This window comes from Sander lucioperca, chromosome 11, assembly GCF_008315115.2.
Source record: "Sander lucioperca isolate FBNREF2018 chromosome 11, SLUC_FBN_1.2, whole genome shotgun sequence".
NCBI classification, from domain to species: domain Eukaryota; kingdom Metazoa; phylum Chordata; class Actinopteri; order Perciformes; family Percidae; genus Sander; species Sander lucioperca.
Genome location: NC_050183.1, coordinates 26,290,457 through 26,302,386, shown reverse-complemented (window position 1 = coordinate 26,302,386; position 11,930 = coordinate 26,290,457).

The following is an 11,930-nucleotide window of genomic DNA, read 5'->3' as shown; positions in this document are numbered from 1 at the left end:
TCTGCAACACAGAATGATGTTCATTTTTTTAATTATGGTCTCGTTGATTTTAAAATCGGCGATAAAGCGGGGGATGTTTTAGGGCGTGGCTATGATGTGATTGACAGTTCGCGGCCTGTCAATCATGACAGAGGTTTAGCAAAGCTTATCCATGGCATGTAAACTTCACTACTGCGGTCAAGCCAGCCGACACTCGGATCTCCGTGGTCAACTCAGCCGACACTAAACTTGTAATGCGCTCTTATTCCGGCACGCGTGGTAAATGCATTCAAACGGCCGAGATCGAGTAGCGAAGTTGGCGAGATGATACACATTGGACTACTTCCGGTTTTCAAAATAAGATGTTAATACAAAGTACATATAAAAACTAGTAATGGATTATATTCACCAGAAGTAAAATACATGTAACCTGTGTCTGTCCATTATACAAAACAAATGAGTGAATTGTGAAAGGAATGTATAGTTTGAGTTTACAAGAATACAACAATAATTCCAGACTGATTTATTTCAGGGGACACCTCTGACTACACCCATATTTAAAATCAGGCAATTAAACGGTATCAATTTGGGGATTTTTGGAAGCAAAGTCCCATACTTCTGCTGTAAAATGACTCAAAATATGAAACTGGAGGTGCTATAAAAAGACTTTGGTCCATAGTTCCAGGCAATGACTGACATATTTGAGTACAGGGCATCACTTAATACTGTCATACTGAAAATCAAACAATTTTACTGTATAATTTTGGAGATTTCTGGAAGCAAAGTCCCATACTTCTGCTGTAAAATGACTCAAAATATGAATTTGGAGGTGCTATAAAAGGACTTTGGTCCATAGTTCCAGGTAATGACTGACATATTTGAGTACAGGGCATCACTTAATACTGTCATACTGAAAATCAAACAATTTTACTGTATAATTTTGAAGATTTTTGGAAGCAAAGTCCCATACTTCTGCTGTAAAATGACTCAAAATATGAAACTGGAGGTGCTATAAAAAGACTTTGGTCCATAGTTCCAGGGAATGACTGACATATTTGAGTACAGGGCATCACTTAATACTGTCATACTGTAAATCAAACATTTTTACTGTATAATTTTTGGAGATTTCTGGAAGCAAAGTCCCATACTTCTGCTGTAAAGTGACTCAAAATATGAAACTGGAGGTGCTATAAAAAGACTTTGGTCCATAGTTCCAGGCAATGACTGACATATTTGAGTACAGGGCATCACTTAATACTGTCATACTTTAAATCAAACAATTTTACAGCAGAAGTATGGGACTTTGCTTCCAAAAATCTTCAAAATTATACAGTAAAATTGTTTGATTTTCAGTCTCACATCTTGTTGTGGAAAACAGATTGCATTGACCACATCCAAAGTTCTCAAATGTGTTCTGATTATAACGATGCCAGAAAATCATTTTTGGTTCAGCTTCTTTTGCTGAAAGGACAGACCAACTTTTAGCACTTAAGCAGTCATTGGTATTTAGAGGTTTAAAATGTGAGTCCTGTAATAGATGTGTCCTCTTGTGTTACTGTTAGGCCTGCTGCTCCTAGGTAGCTTCTCTGTCTCTCCTCCCTCCCTCTCTCTGTCTGTCTCTCCTCCCTCCCTCTCTCTGTCTGTCTCTCCTCTCTCCCTCTCTCTGTCTGTCTCTCCTCTCTCCCTCTCTCTGTCTGTCTCTTATTGCAGGAGAGGAGTCTAGAGGGTGGGAGTCTGGGTTCCAGCTGCCTCTCATCTACCACAATCAACCAACAATTTGTGATAATACTTTTGTTATAATGAATTTGCAATAACCTTACACAGATTAAACAGCACCTAGTGCATTTTCAATTACCTACTAAACACTTGACTATGTATGTCAAAATAAATATGTCTATAAATTAATCTAAAAGGATTTTGGTGTTTTCATGGTGATTAAAATTGACAAGTACATAAAGACACACAAGAAAAGCACAAACTACATTTCCCTGATCCTTCTTTGTCAACATTCAAATATGGTAACATTTGAGAAATCATATTTTTGTTGATTAAAGCCAAAATAGACACTTTTAATCAATTACAAATTCTATCAAATTACCAATGTCTTCTTGTATGACTACAATATTGTGTATGTTTCTATAGTTGCTTCAGAAAAACAAATGTAGCTTTAGAAAGACCTTTATTTCACATTGAAATGGGCATTAACTACAAAAACTACATAAACCACAAACAACACTGGCAATATTTTTAAGATTATGTTAGGGTTAGGGGTTAAATTGATGAATTAAATAATGTAGTTCACCTTTTACAATCCGGTGTACATTCCACACATAAAACACTGCTGTGGGTCAAGATAAGACATGTCTGCATATGAAAAAAAAGGGTAGTTGAATCACTAGTGTCACATTGTTAATTACAGTAGAAATGGTTGACATTACAAACCACAATATAAAAATATAGCTTAACATATACAGCTTAAAACACTTGTGCAGCACTCTGTTCAGTCAAGTCCAAATGCCTGGGTAAAGAAATAGAAGCTGCCTTTACAATTAAAGTGAGCATTGTGTGACAGTCTGTTGGTTGTCTGTAATGCACAGTGGAAAAAGAAAAAAAACCTGCGAGCCTTGTCGATCTTCCCCGGATTGTTAACAGCCCTCCACCTGCATCTCTGGGTGATGCCAGAGAAAATGGACCTACTTCTGAGGTATCGGGTGGGTGCACATGCCATCGTAGCTCTCCACACTCCTATTTCTGAAAGAAAGAGTCATCAATTTCCATTTGAGCCCCTCATAGTTAAATATATATGCACACTAGCATGTAACTATACTTCATTAATTATCGGGGGAGAATACAGATGAATCAACAACAGTCTATTGTTCTTTAGTGTAACTTTAATTTAGTTAAATGAGCTTATTTCTGCTAACGTTAGCTCTTAAAAGCATGTAAAGGCTAATTGTGCCAACCATAGACTGATGGAGCAAACAGTAGCAAGACATTATCAGTACATTATGGTTATTACAGTTAACCAAACGTTCTAAGAAACTTTGTTATACATCTGCTAATACTTAGTGTTAGATAATGATAAGCATTAACAATCCCCGTTTTGCATTTCGCTGATACTACGTTTAAATTAGGACAACGTCGATTTGCAGAAAATTAACGTTAGCATGTTTTACCAGTGGCTAGCTAACGTTACAGACAATTTACATGGTAACTTCAGATACATTTACTTTACAATGTTACTCCTCTTATATGTAATATAACTATTGGACAAAGATATATTTAAAACCTAGCGAAGCTATATCTTACCTCGAATTATGTATGCTAGCTTTCAGCAGCAGTTGCATCCAGATTGCCAGTGAACGTGTGTAAGGTAACGTAGAGTGTAAGCAGCGTTGCCAACTCCAAAAAAAAAAACAGTCAGACACCGCCCAATAGTCTATGGCTCCTCCCTCACTCCGCCCTCTCGTCTAAAAACGTCACATCCGCAACCAGGATGGCTGCGCCCATAAACGCAAACTCGACGACAGATAACTGATCTCTGTCGGTACACGATCCGTTCTGCCTGCACGATCCGTTCTGCACATGCGCAAGATAATACTGTTTTACGTATCCATACGACCTGCACGATCTGTTCCACGCTAGCCTATGGCTAGCCTCCACCGGGAAGCTAACGTTAGTTTAGCTAACAGCTAATTCGGCTAACCGCTAGCTGACAGCTAGATTCAGTCTAAAATAACGTTAACTCAAACGTAATGGGAAAAGCAGGCTACAGCTAAATTAAGACTTCACAGTAATAACAATAAAGACAAGTATTGAGTGATTGTATTTTAAATGAGCACAAGTAAAGTAGAACTGACGTAACAGCTGTTATATATGTTAGGTGTTTGTTATATATGTCAACGTTTATTTTCAAGTTTTATTTTGAGGGTCTTTTAAAGTTATTACATGCTGTCTCAGCTAGCAGTTAGCCGAATTAGCTGTTAGCTAAACTAACGTTAGCTTGCCTGTGGAGGCTAACGGCAGACCGCTACAATCAGCTAGCAGTTAGCCGAATTAGCTGTTAGCTAAACTAACGTTAGCTTGGCTGTCGACCGGAAGCATGGAACAGATCGTGCAGTGTCGTAAATCCTCGTACAACCGCGCATGCGCGAACATTTTGCGCATGTGCAGAACGGATCGTGCAGGCAGAACGGATCATTTACCGACAATCTCCACAAACCAATGGGTGACGTCACACATGCTCTGTCCATTAATATATACAGTCTATGGGTCCGCTGTAGGTCCGTGTCTCCACGTAGCTACGTACGTAGCAACGTCATAGATTTTATGCAGAAGTATAAATCAAGCTTAAGTCATTAAAGTCTCCCGAACTTTCAAACGTGATGGAGAGAGCAAAAGACTGATCATTGAGAAAGAAGCCGAGGGAACTGTAAACAAAAGGACATAATATCAAACGAATAAAAGACCAATAGTTTACGACTACACAGATGTTTTGTTTGCAAGTTTTAAGTTTTGCTTGAATTAGTGATTTTTATTTGATGCTTGTGAAGTTTTGCTTGAAATTAAATAATCCCATAGTTTTTATGGACCAGAATGATAACAATGATTAGCATTATTGCAAACATGTTAGAGGTCATTGTCAAATAAGTCTGTATACCAAAGTAGTTATTCTCACACAGGCTACGTCTAACAAATGCAATAATAGTGAATCATTGTTTTTGTTTTTTTTACTAGTGTAGTATTTTGGTGGTTCCCAAGACCACACAGACTCAGAGTGACTGCTGCTTTTAAAAAGAGTCCAGAATGAAAAATGAGCTTTTATCACTTGAAGTACTCTATGGTGTAAATTGTCAACTTTGCACTTCCTTCAATTTTATGCACATGACATGAACTTGTTGCAACCCGTTCCCACTATAATGCTTTGTTTGTTATGAACCATGAACCTATCAACGTGATGCCAACAGAGTGCAATGAACCTCTGAGAGTTACAAGAGAGGAAGTAGCAGGTCTGACACAGCTATACTTTAATATTGTCTAGACTCCACTTGTACAGTGGGGAGGCCCAGCTGTCAGTTATCAGCTTGTGACATCAAATACACAGTTTCCCAGAGAGGGAAGGCTGTTTTTTGCTTGAGTTGAGCAGTGCTGTAATGTAATAAAGTACAAATACTTCATTACTGCACTTTAAGGTGCAGTAGGTAAGTCTTATAAAACTAACTTTCTGTCATATCTGCTGAAACTGACCCTATGTTCCAGTAGAACTACATGAAGCAGGTAATTAAAAAAAAAATCTGTCTCCTCTGGCTCCACCTACAGCCTGTAGTGTGATTTGCAAAAATCCACAGCTCCCTGTTCAGATGCACCAATCAGGGCCAGGGGCGGTGTCTAACTGTGTGTCAATCACTGCTCATGCACACGCATTCATTCTTAGGCTTAGGGCTTAGGAGACCGTTTTGGGCTTTAGCGGAAAGGGGGGATAGACTGAGAAGTTGTTCTTTTTTGGCTAGGTCCTGCATCTTCACAATCCTACCTACAGCACCTTTAAGTAGAATTTTCACGTATCTGAACTTTACTTCGTTATTTATATTATTGGAAACTTTTACTTTTACTCCACTATCCTATCTTTGCTCTCAGAGTACAACACTCACTTAACATATAAAGAATAAAAACAGAAAGGACAGTAAGAAATATATAAAAAAATACTGTTAAGTATACAGTATAACAATACAATAGAATTTACAAATTTACAAGAAATATTCAATAATAATTGAAGAGAGGGAAGGAATAGTGCAATATCAGTATAACCACAATAAAGTTCATTATCAAAGTTTTTCTTCACTTTCACTTTTACTTCTAATAGTTAAGTACATTTAATATAAGAACATTAGTTTTGATACTCAAGTACAGTAAATGTCAGATACTGTAAGACTTTTACTCAAGTAATATTCTAAAAGGTGACTTTAACTTCTACCAAAATCATTTTCTGGTAAGATACTTGTACTTTTACTCAAGTATTGCTTTCAAATACTTTATACAAGACTGGATTTAAGACACATTTACGACATAGACATGACTGGATATTGCAGCTTTGAGAGAAGAGATGCTTTGGTAACACTTTACTTGAAGGTATCTACATGAGAGTGACATGACACTGTCATGAACACATGACACTGTCGATGATACATGAACCCTAACTCTAACCCTAACCCTAACCTTAACTTGTCATGACAAAAACCGAATGACACTGTCTGACAGAAGCGTTACGTCATAAACGTTTATGACTTGTTTATAATGTTTATGACACGTTCATGACAGTGTCATGTCACTCTTATGTAGATACCTTCAAGTAAAGTGTAACCGACGCTTTTATGTTAGCTTGATTATTGACTCCACCAAGGCTGGTGAGATATTTTACTCAAGAAAGTTTGCTTGGATGTGAATCATAATTGGACAAAAATGTAATGTGAAAGATCTATTTGAGTTCTGGGTTTAAAGTCAGAATTCTGAGTTTACAGTTAGAATTCTGAGGAAGAAAAGTCAGCATTCTAAATTTAAAGTCAGAAAAAAATTAGTTTAAATCAGAATTCAGACTTTTTGGCCCCAATCCTCTTCCGCTAATTCCCTCCATAGCCATTTGTTTAAGTTTCTGAAATTGACTTTTTATTCTAAGAATTTTACTTTTTAACACAAAATTCGGTCTTTAACCCTCCTGTTGTCCTCGAGTCAAATTTGACCCTGTTTTAAAAGTTTTTATGTCAGAAATTTGGATTTCTTTCAACCAAATTGCCCAAAAATAATATGGATGTTCCATACAATGCTCCTCGCATGTAAAAATAAGGATCAGTTAACTACTTTCATTGAATTATGGGCGTTTCTCTCTTCCGATTTTATAGCATTTGAAGAAGAAAAAAAGCAGTTTAAATGGTTTAAACAGTATCCTTAGCTTTTCTAACACAAAAATTAGATGTACCTTCATATAAATCAGGTTTTTTGACCACGAATTTGAAAAAATAAGTGTAAAACTAGTGGTAATAAGTAGTGATGGTCCGATACCATTTTTTGCTTCCCGATACCGATTCCGATACCTGAACTTGCGTATCGGCCGATACCGAGTACCGATCTGATACCAGTGTGTCATATATTTTATTATGTTTTAACAAGTGTATGCTACTATCCCTGTATGGATGTGATATTATTTCTATCTTTGTTGTCAGTCTGGCTCAGGTTAAACTCTTTGTGAAACATGAACAAACACAAACAATGAATGCCACAGAACTTTCTTTTTTTAATCCAGTTTGACAGTCAGTTATAACAGAAAAAGAACATAAATAAACTACTTTAACGTAGATTTTTTTTCGGGCTTCATTACGTGGTATCGGATCGATGCATAAACTCCAGTACTTCCCGATACCGATACCAGCGCTTTAGGCAGTATCGGAGCCGATACCGATACATCTCTAGTAATAAGTTGGTGTAAGTGGTGTGTACGGTATACTGATGGTAGTGAAAAAAAGCAAAGGAAATGTTGAAAAAAACGTCAAAAAAAGTGTTCAATTCGAGTTTTGACCTGGGAGGACAACAAGAGGGTTAGACTGTGAACTCAAATACATGTTTCACAAGTGGCCCTAATCCTCTTCCTTAAAATTCCCTCCGTAGCTATTTGTTTTAGTTGAGCAAAACTAAAACTTGGAAACAGGCAGGTGAAAAAAATAGACTGTGAGAATAAGCTTGAGCAGCGCTCCTGCAGCTGTCCCTGCAGGCCTTGTTTGCTCGAGCCAATATTGACATACAGACAGTTTGATGGCAAGGTGTAACAACCTAGGTATAAAAAATACTGTTGGAACCTCTGTTGAACCTATCTTGTAGTTTTTATCTGTGTAGGTTTTTGGCTTACGGACACTAAAGACATTATTCCCTATTGTACAGCCATCATTCACATTATTGATAAAGGCAGTAATGTCCGTGATATTTCCCCATCTGTTGCAGTTTACAGAGTTAGGCTTTGTGATCTCATCGGGCTAAATCAATCATAAATTGGAAACGTGTTGACCAGCGTCCCTGGAACTGCAACATGTGTAATGCTGTAAAACACAGAATGCTTGCTGGCATATATCAAGTGATGGCTGCCCTGTAAAAGATAGGTGTTGGAGCCATTACACCATTTTGTTTTTTTATATATGTGCGACGGTGAGCAGGCCATCAGGAGAATAAAGGGTCACAGCACCAAAATGCAGACAGATTTTGGACATTGATAATTGGCACGCAGAACACGCGTCCAAGCAAGTTCTCTCCTGATCCCAGCTCATGGCCTAATGTAGGAGTTGGTAAAAGACTCTACAATAGGGCATGAGGAAAACATGTGTTTTTGGGAGGGGAAGTAATCGGTTTGTGGATCACGGAGAGATTAGGAGCTGCTCAGCTGATTGGACAGATCTTTTAAAACTGCAATTTCACCGATCCAACATACAGCCAAACTGGATGACTAGACAATAAATATATTTCACACTTTAATTACTACACTTTTTTTACACACCCACACTCTAAGAAATAAATCCATAAAATAACAAAAAGTACCTTCAGCTCATTACTTGGACTTTGTCCCGTAATTAAATCCAAATTGTATCTACAGTAAAAGTTATTTAACCCTTGTGTTGTCTTCCTGTCGACCATGCAACTTTTTTGTTTTTCTGGGTCAAACTGTTTTTTGAACGTTGTTTTATCTTTTCTTTTTTTTTAAATGCTATAAAATTTTATAAAACACCCAAATTCAATGAAAGTAGTGAACTGATCATTTATTTGGTATTGATGGTTGTCTGGAACCATCTGTGTTATTATTTTTTGAATATTTGGTTGAAAGAAACCCAAATTTCTGATACAGAAACGTTTTGAAAATGCGTCAAATTTGACCCGAGGACAACAGGAGGGTTAAAACTCTCTCATACAATATATATGTAATTAGTTAGTAATCTTCTGAAATTAAATCTGTTCTTTAATTAATTTAATGCCTTTTTTTAATGCTTGTTTTTTTAACACTTTGACCCTATGACTCTTTTTTCAACGCTTTAAACACTTTTTTTTGGCACTTTTGACTCTTGCTTTTCTGGTTTATAATTTAGGATAATGGCGTTGTGAATAGCTATGTTGTGAATAGCTATGTTAACTACGTTAGTTGTCATAGCATAGCTACATGTCCCATGGTGCAATTGGAAATGTAAATACACAGAAATACAACTGTGAATCACGTTCTAAGGACAATTTCTGCATGCATCAAACTTATTGTCACGTGTACAAGAACCTGGTGCCCAGATTTTGATGTGGTTTAAAGTTTACACTCATATCCCCTAAGATCACAAAGACTTAAGACAAAGAGAAAAAGAATTTTGCCCCCTAAACCAAGAAATCGAATCTACAGTAATTATCCACGGTGGTTTACTAGTCAGGCTGTTACTAACAATTGCAAGCTGTAAATAAGTTAGTTTTTTTATTTCTGACTTTCATGTCTTTTTTCTATTCAAACATGAAATAAGTAGTTTTATAGATACTGTAGTTGCATTAGATTCTTTTACTTATGAGGTTGTAGTCTGTTGTATCCTGTTTGCTTTAGACAAGTTCCTTCTTGCTTGCCTTGGGGTGTGTTTTCTCAGAGCTTTGTTATTATTGAAGTCATTCTTGCAGAGTCACAATTTAGTTGGAGTCAGGATAATAATTTAGATTCCAGTCCACAGTCTAGAATCTAACACACATCCTCTGCTGGGCCTTTTTCTTGATGGTGTCTCAGTCCCCCAGGAAGTGCACCGGGCAATTCTACATAACGGCCAAACAGTGGGATTACAACTTCCTCCGTCTCCGTCACGTGATGCCATGAGGCCCCAAAAGACTAAAGAGACGTCTGTAAATCAGTGGATACAAGTTTTTTTTGTAGCTTCACAACCCCCGCGAAATAACTCGTTTAACTATCAGAATTTGATCCACTCGGTCAGATTCAAAAAGTCTAGATAAAATAATTTAAGTGGGGGTGGCCGCAGCTCAGTTCATCAGGAGTTGGGTTGGGAACTGGAGGGTTGCTGGTTCAAGTCCCCATTCGGACCAAAGTATGGTGGTGGACTGGTAGCTGGAGAGGTGCTAGTTCACCTCCTGGGCACTGCCAATGTGCTCTTGGGCAAGGCACCAAACCTCCAACTGCTCAGGGTGCCTTTCCACGGGCAGCCCCCTCACTCTGACATCTCTTCATTAGTGCATGTATAGGTACTGAGCATGTGTGTGTAATTCAGGCCGGTATGTAAAGGCAACCCGACGACCGACCTTCGGCAGAAAAGGCAGTCGGACTGACTGAGTTGGTCAAAAAAGTTCCTCGGAACACACCGAAGCGACGCCGACTTGAGTGTACGTTCTGCGCGTGCGTGACATTTAATACATCTCCATAACAGCAGGCGACGCTAATCTGTATTGTCGCCCAAAAAAATGAAAACCGGCAGCTGATTGGACGAACGCGTCACGTGGGTATGGCGACCATAATGGCGGCTCTTTCGGAATATGATCTCATATTTTACGAAATTAGTTCACCGAAACATGTTTCTGAAAACATTTTAAGCGAGAAATAAGCCGTGCAGTTGCTGAATCTGTCTTCATTTCAGATCAACAAAGGTCAGTTTAAAAGATTTTCGTCCGATTTTGAGAGGCGTTCGTCAGGCTCATCTCGCTCGTTATTTCAGGGTTAGCACTCCACCAATCAGATTGGTCATTGAGTCCGACTGCCCGCCTTCAGATTCAACATGTCAAATCGGCCCAAATGAAGGCCGACGGCTCCTCCGACGGATGACGGCACGGAACACACCGAACAGACTCGAGTCACTGACCTCGCCAGACTGTCCAACGGCCGATTATCGGGTTGGTGTGTCAGCGCCTTAATGTGTATAATAATAACAACAGAGTGAAAACATTGCAATTTCCCTTGCGGGATTAATAAAGTATAAATTATTATTTTTATTATTATTATTATTATTATTATTATTATTAGTTAGCAGACTGCTAAACCATAAGTAGCCGGCTCGGTGATGAGGGGCAGTGATGAGGGACTCACCCTGAAGTCCACCGTCATCTCAACAGTTCTGAGAGCGTTTCAGCTCTAGTTTGTTCTGACCACACCAGAGGGCCAGCTGTCTGCAAAATTCTCCTCAAATTTGAGGAGTTTAAGAGGCAGGGGCTCCTGAGGTGCAGTTGTTGGTGTGGAGGAAAGAAGAGCAGTGGGGAGAGCACACATTCCTGGGGGGTACCAGAACTGGATGGTCCAGGTGCTGGATGAGATGTTCCCCAGCTTCACCTGTTGCCCCCGGAACATCAGGAAGTCTGTGCACTGACAGCTGGGGGCTGGGACAGTGAGCTGGCTGAGTTTGGTGTGAAGGATTTCTGGGATGATGGTGTTGAACATCGAGCTAAAGTCCACAAACAGGATCCTTGCGTATGTCCCTGGGGAGTCGAGGTGTTGCAGGATGTACTGTATGCTGCGTTCCATTTACCTTGGGAGTCGGAAGCCGCGAAGCTGGGAATGATATCACACCCGAGTTGATCGCGTTCCAGTACAACAAGTCAGAATGTTAGCTCTAGCCAGATTAGCCATTGTTAGCAATACCAGTTGATAACAACGCATTACACTATATTTTGTGCATGCAAACACCACAGCAACATGTCCACAGATAGAAGTTGGACAGCACTGTGTGTACGACTGGTTTAATGAGACACAGGTAAGACAGAAGAAGTGCTATTAACCCTTGTGTTGTCTTCGGGTCAAATTTTTAAAAGTTCTATATCAGAAATATGGGTTTCTTTTTAACTACCTAATTTTAATTGCCCAAAAATAACATGGATGATTCCATACAACGCGCTTCGCAAGTACAACAAATGATCGGATCTGTTTTTTCATTGAATTTTGGGTGTTTTATTATTTATTT